At 37.1% G+C, this 11,071-nt stretch overlaps 1 protein-coding gene across 1 annotated transcript in view; it reads right to left on the minus strand.

Annotated features, from left to right (window-relative positions):
* Nucleotides 1–11,071, minus strand: part of ADGRB3 (adhesion G protein-coupled receptor B3) — a 503,112-nt gene that overhangs the window by 12,086 nt on the left and 479,955 nt on the right. The window lies entirely within an intron of this gene.

Raw genomic sequence — 11,071 nt, forward strand, 5'->3', positions numbered from 1 at the left:
ATTATTCTCAGCCACCATGTCCAGGGATGATGAAAGTAGCAGTCTAATACATCTGGAAGTCACCTGATTGGATAATGTGGCTTTTATTTGCAAAACCAAACTGGGCTTACTTTTTCCTCCTGGACATTTGTTTTGCATTGCAAATTAAGTGTCAGACTTTTAAGGTAGGCCATATCTGAAAACAGGGATTATTGTACTAGGAGTCTTGGAATGTATTTTAATGTAGTTAGGGTACTGTAACAGAATCTTGAAAGCCTGTCAAAGCTCCTCTCTACTTCAACTTATGCCTAACACAATCAAAGTGGTATAATTTTGAGTTTCTTTTTCATACTTTTTACTTTTCCAGGATACAGGTATATTTTCTATAGTGGCTTGGCATTCCCTTCCTCCTTCTCTGAGTCAAATGCACATTCTTTCATACCTGGGGAGAAATAAATTTTGCCTTAAAGCACATAACACTCTTGTGTGTGTGTTATCTGCACACACACAGAGTTAGAGTGCTGTCAAGAAATGGTCACAGGAAAAAAATGCAAATGGCCTGGACTGGAAAGATGTGTGTGTGGGGATTACCAGCATTTGCTTTGGTTTTTAACTAAAAACAGATTGATGTTGCAAGAAGTAAACAAAACTGAACTAAGTTTTAAATATTTCATCTAATGGAATGACAAAGATGCAAATCATAATGTTGGCTTCTTTCAACACAGTATTGTTAAAGTTAGCCATGTGATGGAATGCTACACTGTAGTTGACTGCAGATAGAAATGAAAGGTTCTAAACTCTTTGTAACTTGACCACAGGAAGAGAGTACAGTGAAAGTGTACAAAAATGAGGCTTGTGCCTGACACAATTAAACATAATTTACTGTTATATCTGAATAGAGTCGAACTATGAGAAAAAGAGGACTAAGTGGTAGAGACACTTCTGATTTAATTTTAGCAATGTATATAGCAACCATATACATTATTATTTGTAGCAAATAATAATAATAATAAAAAACCAGAATACTTTTAAAACTTCAACCTATTTGTTACTTTATACTCTCTTAGGTATATAACACTTTTGATATTCTTTGCAAAAGGACATGTACAGGATATACAGTATATACGATTGATTGATTGATTGATTGATTAATTAATTAATTAATTAAGAGAATAAGTCTTACTTGGGAAACTTGGAACCAACTTTAAAGACATGCTCAAAGTGAATCCTAAAAAAGCATATAGGAGAGGGATAGTGGTAGCAGTGGTGCTGTATGGAGTTTGCATTCTCTCTTCCATTTAAAGTGAGCACAGAAACTAATCAGGTATTTTACATTTGGTGCTACTTCCAGAGTAAATGGATCATGCACAAATAGCATAATTTACAATTTACTGTTTCCAAGAGTCATTACTTTCACAGCAAGTAATATTCTATGACTGCAGCCCCCCCCCAAGCCCCCAGAAGCACACATTTTCTGCTAACCCCATTCACAAATGCTTTTTGTTTGAATAAGCAATAGGATAACTCTTAAGAAACGATTTCATGTGTTGTCACAATGTGGCTAAACTGTTACCTCGACTGGGAAAGGGAAGAGCTGGATATGCAGCTCCGTTTTGTGGAGAATCTTAGGGCTACTTCATATGTTCAAAATATCTGAAAATAGGGAAACTATCTAAGGGTCAAAAGAGATCAAGACAGTATTTATGTGCCACAGTTAAGTACCTTGATTGCGTAGCCAATATACATGGTTGTTATCCAGTGCCTATATTCCTGGCAGTAAAGCCACCCACAAACCCTATATCACCATGCTCATGAATTATGATGTATTTTATTTATTACTGAAATTTATTATATAAAATTAGAGATCTATCAATACCATTTATGGAATTGAAATCCTGATGATTACTTACAGCTATGGGTGCAGTCTAGCTTTGGTCATTTTTAAGTTAATGCCCTGAATGTGGAAAAAGCATTAGAAGTGAATTAATCAGTCAGGCTCTGTTTGAAAGTTTGATGTCTGAAAAGCTGTTTATTAAGAATAATAGGGCAAAATCAGGACAGAAGGATACAGGTTGAATGCCAGGGTAAAGTTTGCTTGTGGAACAGATTAATGTGAGAATGTATTTAATACTAGGCTATTTGGGATAGAGGCCTAATATCAAATGTAAGGTATTCCCAGGCCCAGACTATTGGAAAAAAAGAAACTGATGACACTTTCCCATTCCTTTAATTACCCAGATAGTATAACCATGATAAAATTTACATTAAGGCAAAAGGCTGGGGAGGAATCTAAAACATGGGGAGAAAACCACTGCAGCAGAGTTCATTTGGTGGCTTTGAACCACTCATAGAAGTTATCTCAGCATAATTCTAGGAGAGCTTTGGATTCGGATCACTGGAGAACAAAAATAGAAGAGCACAGAAGGATTCTTTTCATAGCCCAACCTGCACTAACCTGTTGGCAGGAGGAAGATGTGTTCCCAGGGTAGTGACTCATGAAAGCCCTTTTTGGGTGAAACGGGGGATAAATGCCTCCCGTGGGCTTTCATCTAATCAGCAACCTGAATCATTACATCAGACATTGGCTCAAAATACATTAGGCAGTAGAGGCCATAATAGAAACAGAAAATATAATATTCTGGTAAAGCTTGTACCTGCATTTTCATTAATATAAATCCTTTTCACCAGTGTTTTATAAGTCACTCAGAGATTAATGTCCAGGAGCCCCATCCCAGAGTCAAGAGGGAATTTACTTTACCCTCCACAAAATTAAAGTGGAAGTGACACATTCAGTCCCTTTTGGTATTCTAGAGATAGAAGTACACATACTGTAGCTTCTTCTTCTGCCTTAAATATCCTTATATATGTCTTCCTCTTTTTGAAATCCCAGTTAAGAGGGCTGAATGCAAGATTTGCAGGTGATTAATCCCTAGTATAGGTAGTCACAGAAGTATTATTCGGTATGATTAAACATACTATACATGTAGTGAAAATTGCTGCTTCCTAATAGTTTCATTAGATCAGCCTATTATATATTTGAAATATATGTGGGGGTGGATCAATTCTAAATTGTTTTGAATACCACATGAGGACTTCCATTTAGCTAGTTACTCAAACTTTGGCAGCACGTTGTTTGTAGAACTTTTTCAAAACAAGGCATTTGGAGGGAAGTACCAAATTTTCTCCCCACATAGTGGTCTTGCTGTGGACTGGACACCGCTTGCTGACATGCAAATAAAAAATTCAAAAGGGCTTGTGCATTATTATTCCTATGTCATTCTCATAATTCTGTCTTTCTTTTTAAAAAAGGATTCAGGAATTATGTTGGTAAAGTAGGAACTCCGTGGAAATACAATCAGAAGAAGACTTGCTCCTGATTTTAGTTAGGAAGTGTGCTGAAATAGCATGAGTTCTGTGAATAGACTCTTCTTTTCCCTTGCTTGTTTGATGGTAAAAAGTAAATGGAATCAGGTTTCCCTGTTTGAATGGTGGAAGAAACTTGGCTCATGTGGGATTCTCTATAGAAGGAAGTGTTCATGCTGATTTTCCAATGGTCCCCCCCATTAAACATACAAAACAGGGCCTACTTTTAAACAAACACACTACCAGATTTTATTCATCTCAATACCGAACACATTTGGTAAGCCCTGTTGACTTGTTGAGATAGAAAATTATTTGAAATAAATGTTCTTGCTCAAAGCCTTAATGGGTGTATGGTAGTACAATTTTTCTTGAAAAATTATTTTGCACACTTTGAGAGAACAAGCTTTTCCTTTTCTCTCAGGATGTCTCTTGGAGGATGCCTGTCCTGAAAAAGTACAGATGACAGATCTGTGACTGTCCCCATATTTTATATGATTTCCTGCTTCAGGGAGAGGGAGAGGGAGATGCATTGAATTTGGATATCTTCTTCCATAAGTACCCCTCTCCTTTCATCTTTGAACCAAAACACCTGGAAGTTCTGCCCTTCATCAAAGTAAAAGCAAAGTTAATATCTCCACGGTGACTACATGTTGTTTCTCTGGCAATAGTATGGAAGTGGTTTGTCTCTGCCTTCTTCTAGGATGCTTTATTTCAATTTCCTGTCCAGTCTGCAGATGTGGGGGTACTTGGTACCTCCCATCCAAGGACTTACTAGACTCACCATGCTTAGCTTTTTCAAGATCAGCCAGAATCAGCTAGTTCCTGCTATGAGTTGCTTGACAAGTCCAATTGTCTAGTTATATTCCTTCAAAGCACTCTCCAGCTTAAAAGCGTGCAAAGTTGAACTGAAAAGAGATTTCTTCAAGAGATTTCCTTTGAAACCGCAGAAATCAAGCTAAGAGAAAGGTTGTTTGTTGTCTCTGCAGACAACACAAGCTAGAGCAATGTGTTAATGTAATAATTACAAATCCATTCTACTTCTTTTAAAGACTCTTTAACTAGTTTGACTATTCTTTGATCAGGTCAGGATGGTGTGGAAGGAAGTCTGAAAGAGATTCCTCAATTTCAGACTGTGGTCCTTCTGTTAAAACTCACACCCCCTAGGAGCTAGTTTGGACTAGTTGGATCAGTGCTCTTGCATCCATCCAAAGATCCAGTTATTAGAATGTTTGAGATGTAAAACTGCAACATCTTGTAAGAGTGGAACAGGGAGACATGGCTTGATTTCATTCCGGTGACTCACCCCAGATAGTCAGAGTTGTCAAATACATTTCACTGATTATCTAACTGGGTCTTGGGAAGGAATTACATTCACATTCCAGAAAATAAGTGAACATGAATGTGTTTCTGCCCTCCCTTCCTAGTACCTTAGAGGAATGTATATGAGGTCATCCAGCAGATTTTGGACAACTTGTATTTAAATTCTGATATCTTTTTTTTAAAATAGCCTAAGGCCTCTTGGGGTATAGGTCTGGGCGTGACAGAGTGACCAAGAAGAGAAATGAACATAGATAGCCAGGCTTTCCCATTTAGTATGGTAGAATGGTAGGAAGATTGGCTGGAATGCCCCTCTTTTCTTTCTAAATAATTATTGACATAATTATTGCTATGCATAGCAATAAAGTCATGGACAAATGATAACCCACAGCTGATGTTCATCTTTTCCTTTGGATCTTCAAGTGGTTATACATAGGGCACTTGGGCAGTGTGCACTATATTCTTTTAGATTTATTATTTATTGTTTAGATTTATTGTTTATTGTTTAGCATTCATTTATAACTCATGATTATTTTACTGCTGTACTTACGCAGCTGTTATAAATAGATATAGGTTAATGGCAGTGTTTTTTTTTTAATTTGTGGTTCAGATCCTATTTATTATTTGTATAAACGTGTACACTTTGCCTTATGATAGATCATTTAACCCTGATTGCTTACATATATTTATACAGTTTCCTGGAAACAGGAAGGACCCCTTAATGGCATGTTTTTAAAGTTATTATTTTCAGATACTGCCACAGTTAATGATGGTCTCATCAGTTATTTTATTGGTGTAACTTTCTTGGGAAACATTTAGCACTGATAACAGATTGGTATAGATAGTTTTACTAACAGCAATATTAATTAATTAGTATCCAGTTATCCTAGTGATCACTGTATACATTTTAAGTTTCTAAAAAACTTAATTTAAATTTTTAAAATTATTTTTTAATACACATGCATATCAATACAAGTCTTTGGCTTGGAGCCCCCAAATAAAATTCTGCTAACATGAGTGTTTTTCTAGCTGCCCATTTCTGCTTGCAGACCTTGCAAGCCCAAAAAGTTATCCTGAGGAGAGAGAGACTATGATGTCAGCGGATGTGCAAATGGAGAGGTCACCAGTAAAAATCAGGATGGACCCTTTGCAGGAGCAACATAGCTTTTGCTTGAATTAGGTTCTTGATTTCAGGTTCACCTGGGTTCCCTGAAATCAGGGCAAATCCTGCTGTATAGGTAAATCCAAGAGTAGGAGATGGTACTGGACTTAGATGTTCTCTGAATATTGTTAGGGGCTTCTTTTTACTTTACAAAGTTTCCTGTCTCATTTCCTGATTAACGTGTCCTTTCATGATATCTACCTATAAAAAAGTCCAACTGAAATTTCTAAAAACTCTAGGTTGAATTCAGAAGTATATTCTATTTAAAAAGACCTACTTAGCATCTCACATCATGTATGTGTGTGTGTCTGCAAAACATTTTTGAGCTAAGAGCCCCATTTGATCTTTGGTACAGTCATTTTGTGGATCCAGGGCAAAAATTAAATTTGATTAATATAATATAATTATTATATTATAATTATTATGTGTAATGCAATGTAACTGCTTATGTGATGTAATATAATGTAACTATTATAGTCACATTCTATGCATTTAATGATTTATCCCAGCTACCACATTAACAATTACAATTTTTGGAAGGATCCATGCAAGGTTTTTGGTGAGCTCCTGTGAAACTGCAGGCTAGAATCCCTGAAGTTTATGAAACCATTGTGTTACTTAAATAGTCCACTGGAAAAATCATCTTGATCTGCGGGATTTTCAAGGTTTGTAATGGGAGCAACCTTTGTCAGTGTAAGGCACCTGTTTTGACCCTTAACACACTCTTGAAAAATCAAAAACATTAGTCTTGCCCACTCTGGGTGACTTTAGGAGGTGTTGGGGCCTTTGAGTTGTCTATCCCTGCTTTATGATATGCTTACTAAAGCACTGTGTGAATATTTACACCTCCATATGTACAAGTCTTTATAGGATACTATTTTCTTCCAGCTGATGATTCTTTGGAGCCATTTCAATTATTTCTTGGAACAGGGGTGAAATGGCTTTTAAATGAGTCACATTGCTAGTATTTTCTGCTGTATGTGATTATATGTATAATAATAAACCTACATTTTCTGCAGTTATGTCTAATTCACCAATGTCCATTTGATACTTACAGTAAAAATAAAGGTTCAAAGATTAGTCACTAACAACCTATCCAATACTTGTTGTAAATAATACTAAATCACACATTTTCTATGTTCTGCCTCTTTAAGTAGAAAATATTCTGAATGCATCCTGAAAAATCAGAATTTGATCAGAATCCCTACTGAAAGCAGGAACTGAAAGAACTATTTGTATTATGATGGTTTGGTAAGTAATTTCCTAGTTAAACAATTCCCTTAATTGCCTTGGCACTCTTTCCTCACTTTTATTATGCATCTAACAATCATTGGTATTGCATTTTCAGATTTTAAAATTGATGAGCAGAGGCCACAAATCACACCAGTGCCCTTTGCTAACATGACTAATTAATTACACAGAAGTAATGATAATATGGCAATGTAATTTATGCAAAAAGCTATCAAGATAGTTGGAGTTATGATTAGAATGTACATTGAGAAACATGTCATCTGTCTAAAAGCACGCCCAGTGGCAATGTCTAGGGATTCCATCGTTTGACTAAGGAGAAACATGCCAAAAATGGACATTCCTGCAGATGTGGCATATCTATCCATACGCTAAATTCCAGCTTAAGATGTCTGTACCTACGTCCTTAGTGTGCTATCAAATGGAATAGGCCAATCTTTAAAAAATCCGAATATTTTCTTTCTTCTCATATGTTGATTGAATTATTCCATTACTTCTAACCTTCTAGGTGGAGCAAACCAAAGATATAAGAAAATAATGAATGCCAAGATAATTTAAATGCAAAGCAATGCAGAAATAGAGCTGCTTCTAGTGTTATACTTTGCTCTCTAGATATCTTGTCTCTTATTACCACCAACTTTGCTTTAATAGATTAGCATTTATACAGAAGGGATGTTACACAGAGACAAAAGAGGGACACAGATATAGTTCTGCCATGCCAGCTATTGCTTCAAATGCCAATATATGAATGGCGGAGAATGTTTAACCATCACTTAATATTTGCCGGATCAAAGAAGCAGCAACTTTTCTCTTAACGGAGAAATTACTGTCTTCCTGGACAATGAGATGCCTCATTGTTACCCTTGTGAAGGAAACAGATAATAAACTTACTGTATAAGATTTTCAATATCATCAATGATTTTAGGGACATAGCAGAAGACATCTTTATGTCCAATACTCTTTTTTGATTTCTCAGTGTTCTAGTCTTAGATTTCTGCACTAATTCTGGGATTTATCTATTTTTTAAAATATCATTTGTCCAGGCAGTCACCAGGAGTCAAGAATGACTCAAAGACACACACATGGGCACCCCCCCCCCAAAAGAAGATGAAAAGCATTGTTATATGCTTTTTCCTAAATATGAATGTTTGTATGTAATGCCTCATATTCATATTTGTTTGCGATAGCTTCTCTAAAACAGGCATTTTAGATGTTATTTCAACATATAAGCAGTGTGTGTGCATGTGTATTTACTGCAACAGCCTTGCAAAATTCAGAGTACAAATTAACTGCAAATGCAAAATTATAAAAAAATATTATTAAAATGTAAACTAAAGGAATGTCACCATCTTGCTTAGCTGTTAGTGACCCCTATGATAGGCTTATCAGATGCATAACAGAAAGCACTATTAAATTGGTGAGTCCTGTAGAAATTCCACTGGAGTTTACAATCCGCCATTTAATTCCAGTTTAAGAAAAACTTGGCAGTGAGGCAACCAGAGATACATAGATGATAGAGATAGATAGATAGATAGATAGATAGATAGATAGACATGATAGACACATACTGTACATACACATGGTAAAAGAGCAAAATGAAAAAAAATAAATCTTTAGTTCTCTCATATGAAAGCAAACATACACTTCTGAAGGTTACTGATATTCTCTTCACTTTTTAAAGGAATAAATAAATAAAAGTCTGAGACAGAGATTCTTGAGCCAGGACTGGCTTTCACATTCACCTGACAGAGAAAAGGAAATACTTTCAGCTTCAGAACTGCAAGATGTGCAAAAATTAAACTATATTGCAATTCCCAGCCACTCATTAATTGAAAAGAACTTTGTCATTTTCCATAGGCTGCTACCTATCAATCCATCCAGCTCTTATGCCTCTTTTTCAGAAAACAAGACTTCACATTTTCTCCTGTTTTGTTCTCTTTTCCAAATATTGTTTTGCCCTAATATTTGCACTTAGGTAATAGGTAATAGGTAACTCTATTCAGTGCAAAATCAGAATAGAGACTTCAGAACATTCAGGTGCTTTCCCTCTGAGCCACAACTGAAAATCCTAGATTCATGGCTGGAGAGAGGATGGTAAGATTTTTCAGCACTTTTTCAGCACTTCAGCACAACACACTTTGAACCCCTTTTAGATGTTCATCTGGAGTGGCGCAAGAGCTTTGCAAGAGGCCATGGGCATGAAAACATTAAGGATAAGTTATGCATGCATTTCCCAGCACTCATGCCCATTTAGTCCCATCTATACGTACAGGCAAAACCTTGCATGGGGTATCTCTTTTTTCGTCTTAAGGTCTTATTTGTTTTCAGAACGGTGAAGTAACTATACTTCCTGACAGCATTCCTGGAGGCAGATGCTCTGCTGGACTTGCTCTTGGAAAGTCCAAGCCTGGTGCTCCTTCTCATACCTTTGCTTCCTGTGATTCTGGCTAGGAAACCCTCTCAGTGTGTGGTGGAAGGGCTGTTCTCCCTGCCTTGGGTTTTAACTGCTCCTGTAACTCTTCTTGCCTTCTTTCAGGCATCCCAGCAGATCCAGAGATACTGTGGTCTCTCTCCTCCATTCTTCTGCTACCTTGACATCCTTGACTTGCTTCTCTTTGCTTCTTTGCCTAGAAGGGCTTTCCATTTCCTGCCAGTTTCCCAACCCCTCCACTCTTCCTTTGCACAGCCCTCAGCGGTCTGACTTAATTCTGTCTATTATAGCCTGTAACAACATGTTTTTTTAAGTCGAGTTAAGCCTTGAAATCTTATGTCATTTTTTTTCTTTTGGGAAAAAGAATGTGGGGATAACTGACTATCTAATGCTAGTTGAAAAACTATTTTGAAGTTACCTGTACTGCCTTTCAGTTAATTTTGAGGTTGTCTGTTAGCTGCTGAGCCCAATTTACTAAAGCAGGAGCAACCTGCAATCACTCAGGTACTACATGATACCCCAACAGCCCAGCCCAAATTCCTCCAGTCATTCATTGTTTGTAAGAGACTTCCTTGTACAGCATGGAAAGAAGTTCCATATACTGTATATACAGAAATGGGTATTTATGATAACTGTAAGCAACACATTAGCACCTCCCTTGACCAGTTGTATTTCTGCTTAACAGGGTTAATTCAAAGCACTCAAGATGCATCATATGCAAAGCCAGTCAGGTTGCACAAGAGGCAAGCCCCAGCCCCCAAATCACAGAAACCTCTGCCCAAAATACAACAAAATACAAGCAAAAATACAACAGTTAATTAAACAATGCACATTTTGCCTCATCACGCTGCCTAACAGTATGGCCGGCCTGACATTTCAGGACAAAGTAGATGCTCTTCCTGTTCCTGTTGCTCCTCCACTTTTGTTGAGGAGGTTGTGGTTGATTGGGTAAGTCTTTTTTATTAATCACTGCTGTATCATGAGGATGATCAGTCTCATTCATGTAGTTGTGTTGATTTAGGGAGCCATGGAGATGACCTTGGAGAAGCCATCAAGGGACTTCTGGGGAAGAAATGGTAGACAGAAGAGGGCTCCGCGGAAAGCAGAGCTGACGACTGCAGCGGAATGAAGAGCTGGTGGGTAGATTGGCTCTTTGAAATCACTCTGAACAAGGAGAGGACTTGAGATCACCCACAAATGCTCCAGACAGCTGCTCCTCACAAGAAGACTGCCAGATAGCAGTCTCCAGTGGGTTTAGAGCTCTAGGAGATGAGAGAATAGCCACCTTGCGCAAACTGCAGTTGGCACCTTTGAAAGGACATTAAGTTCACATACTTCCTTTTCTAATCACTTCTGGAAATTGCTTGTTAACTGCTTTTCAGCTATTAGGGACTTTTGGATCATCACGTTTTACAGCACCAGGTGAGTTTCCTTCAATCTTTAGTGCAAGAGGTTTTAACTACAAATTTAAGAACTTAAAAAAAAATTAATAAACAGCAAAAGGGTGATTATATCCTTAATTTTAGAAAGTTACAAACAGACTAAGGGTCCAGATAAATTTGAAATAAGAC

This window comes from Candoia aspera, chromosome 1 (genome assembly GCF_035149785.1).
Source record: "Candoia aspera isolate rCanAsp1 chromosome 1, rCanAsp1.hap2, whole genome shotgun sequence".
In the NCBI taxonomy this organism is placed as follows: Eukaryota; Metazoa; Chordata; class Lepidosauria; order Squamata; family Boidae; genus Candoia; species Candoia aspera.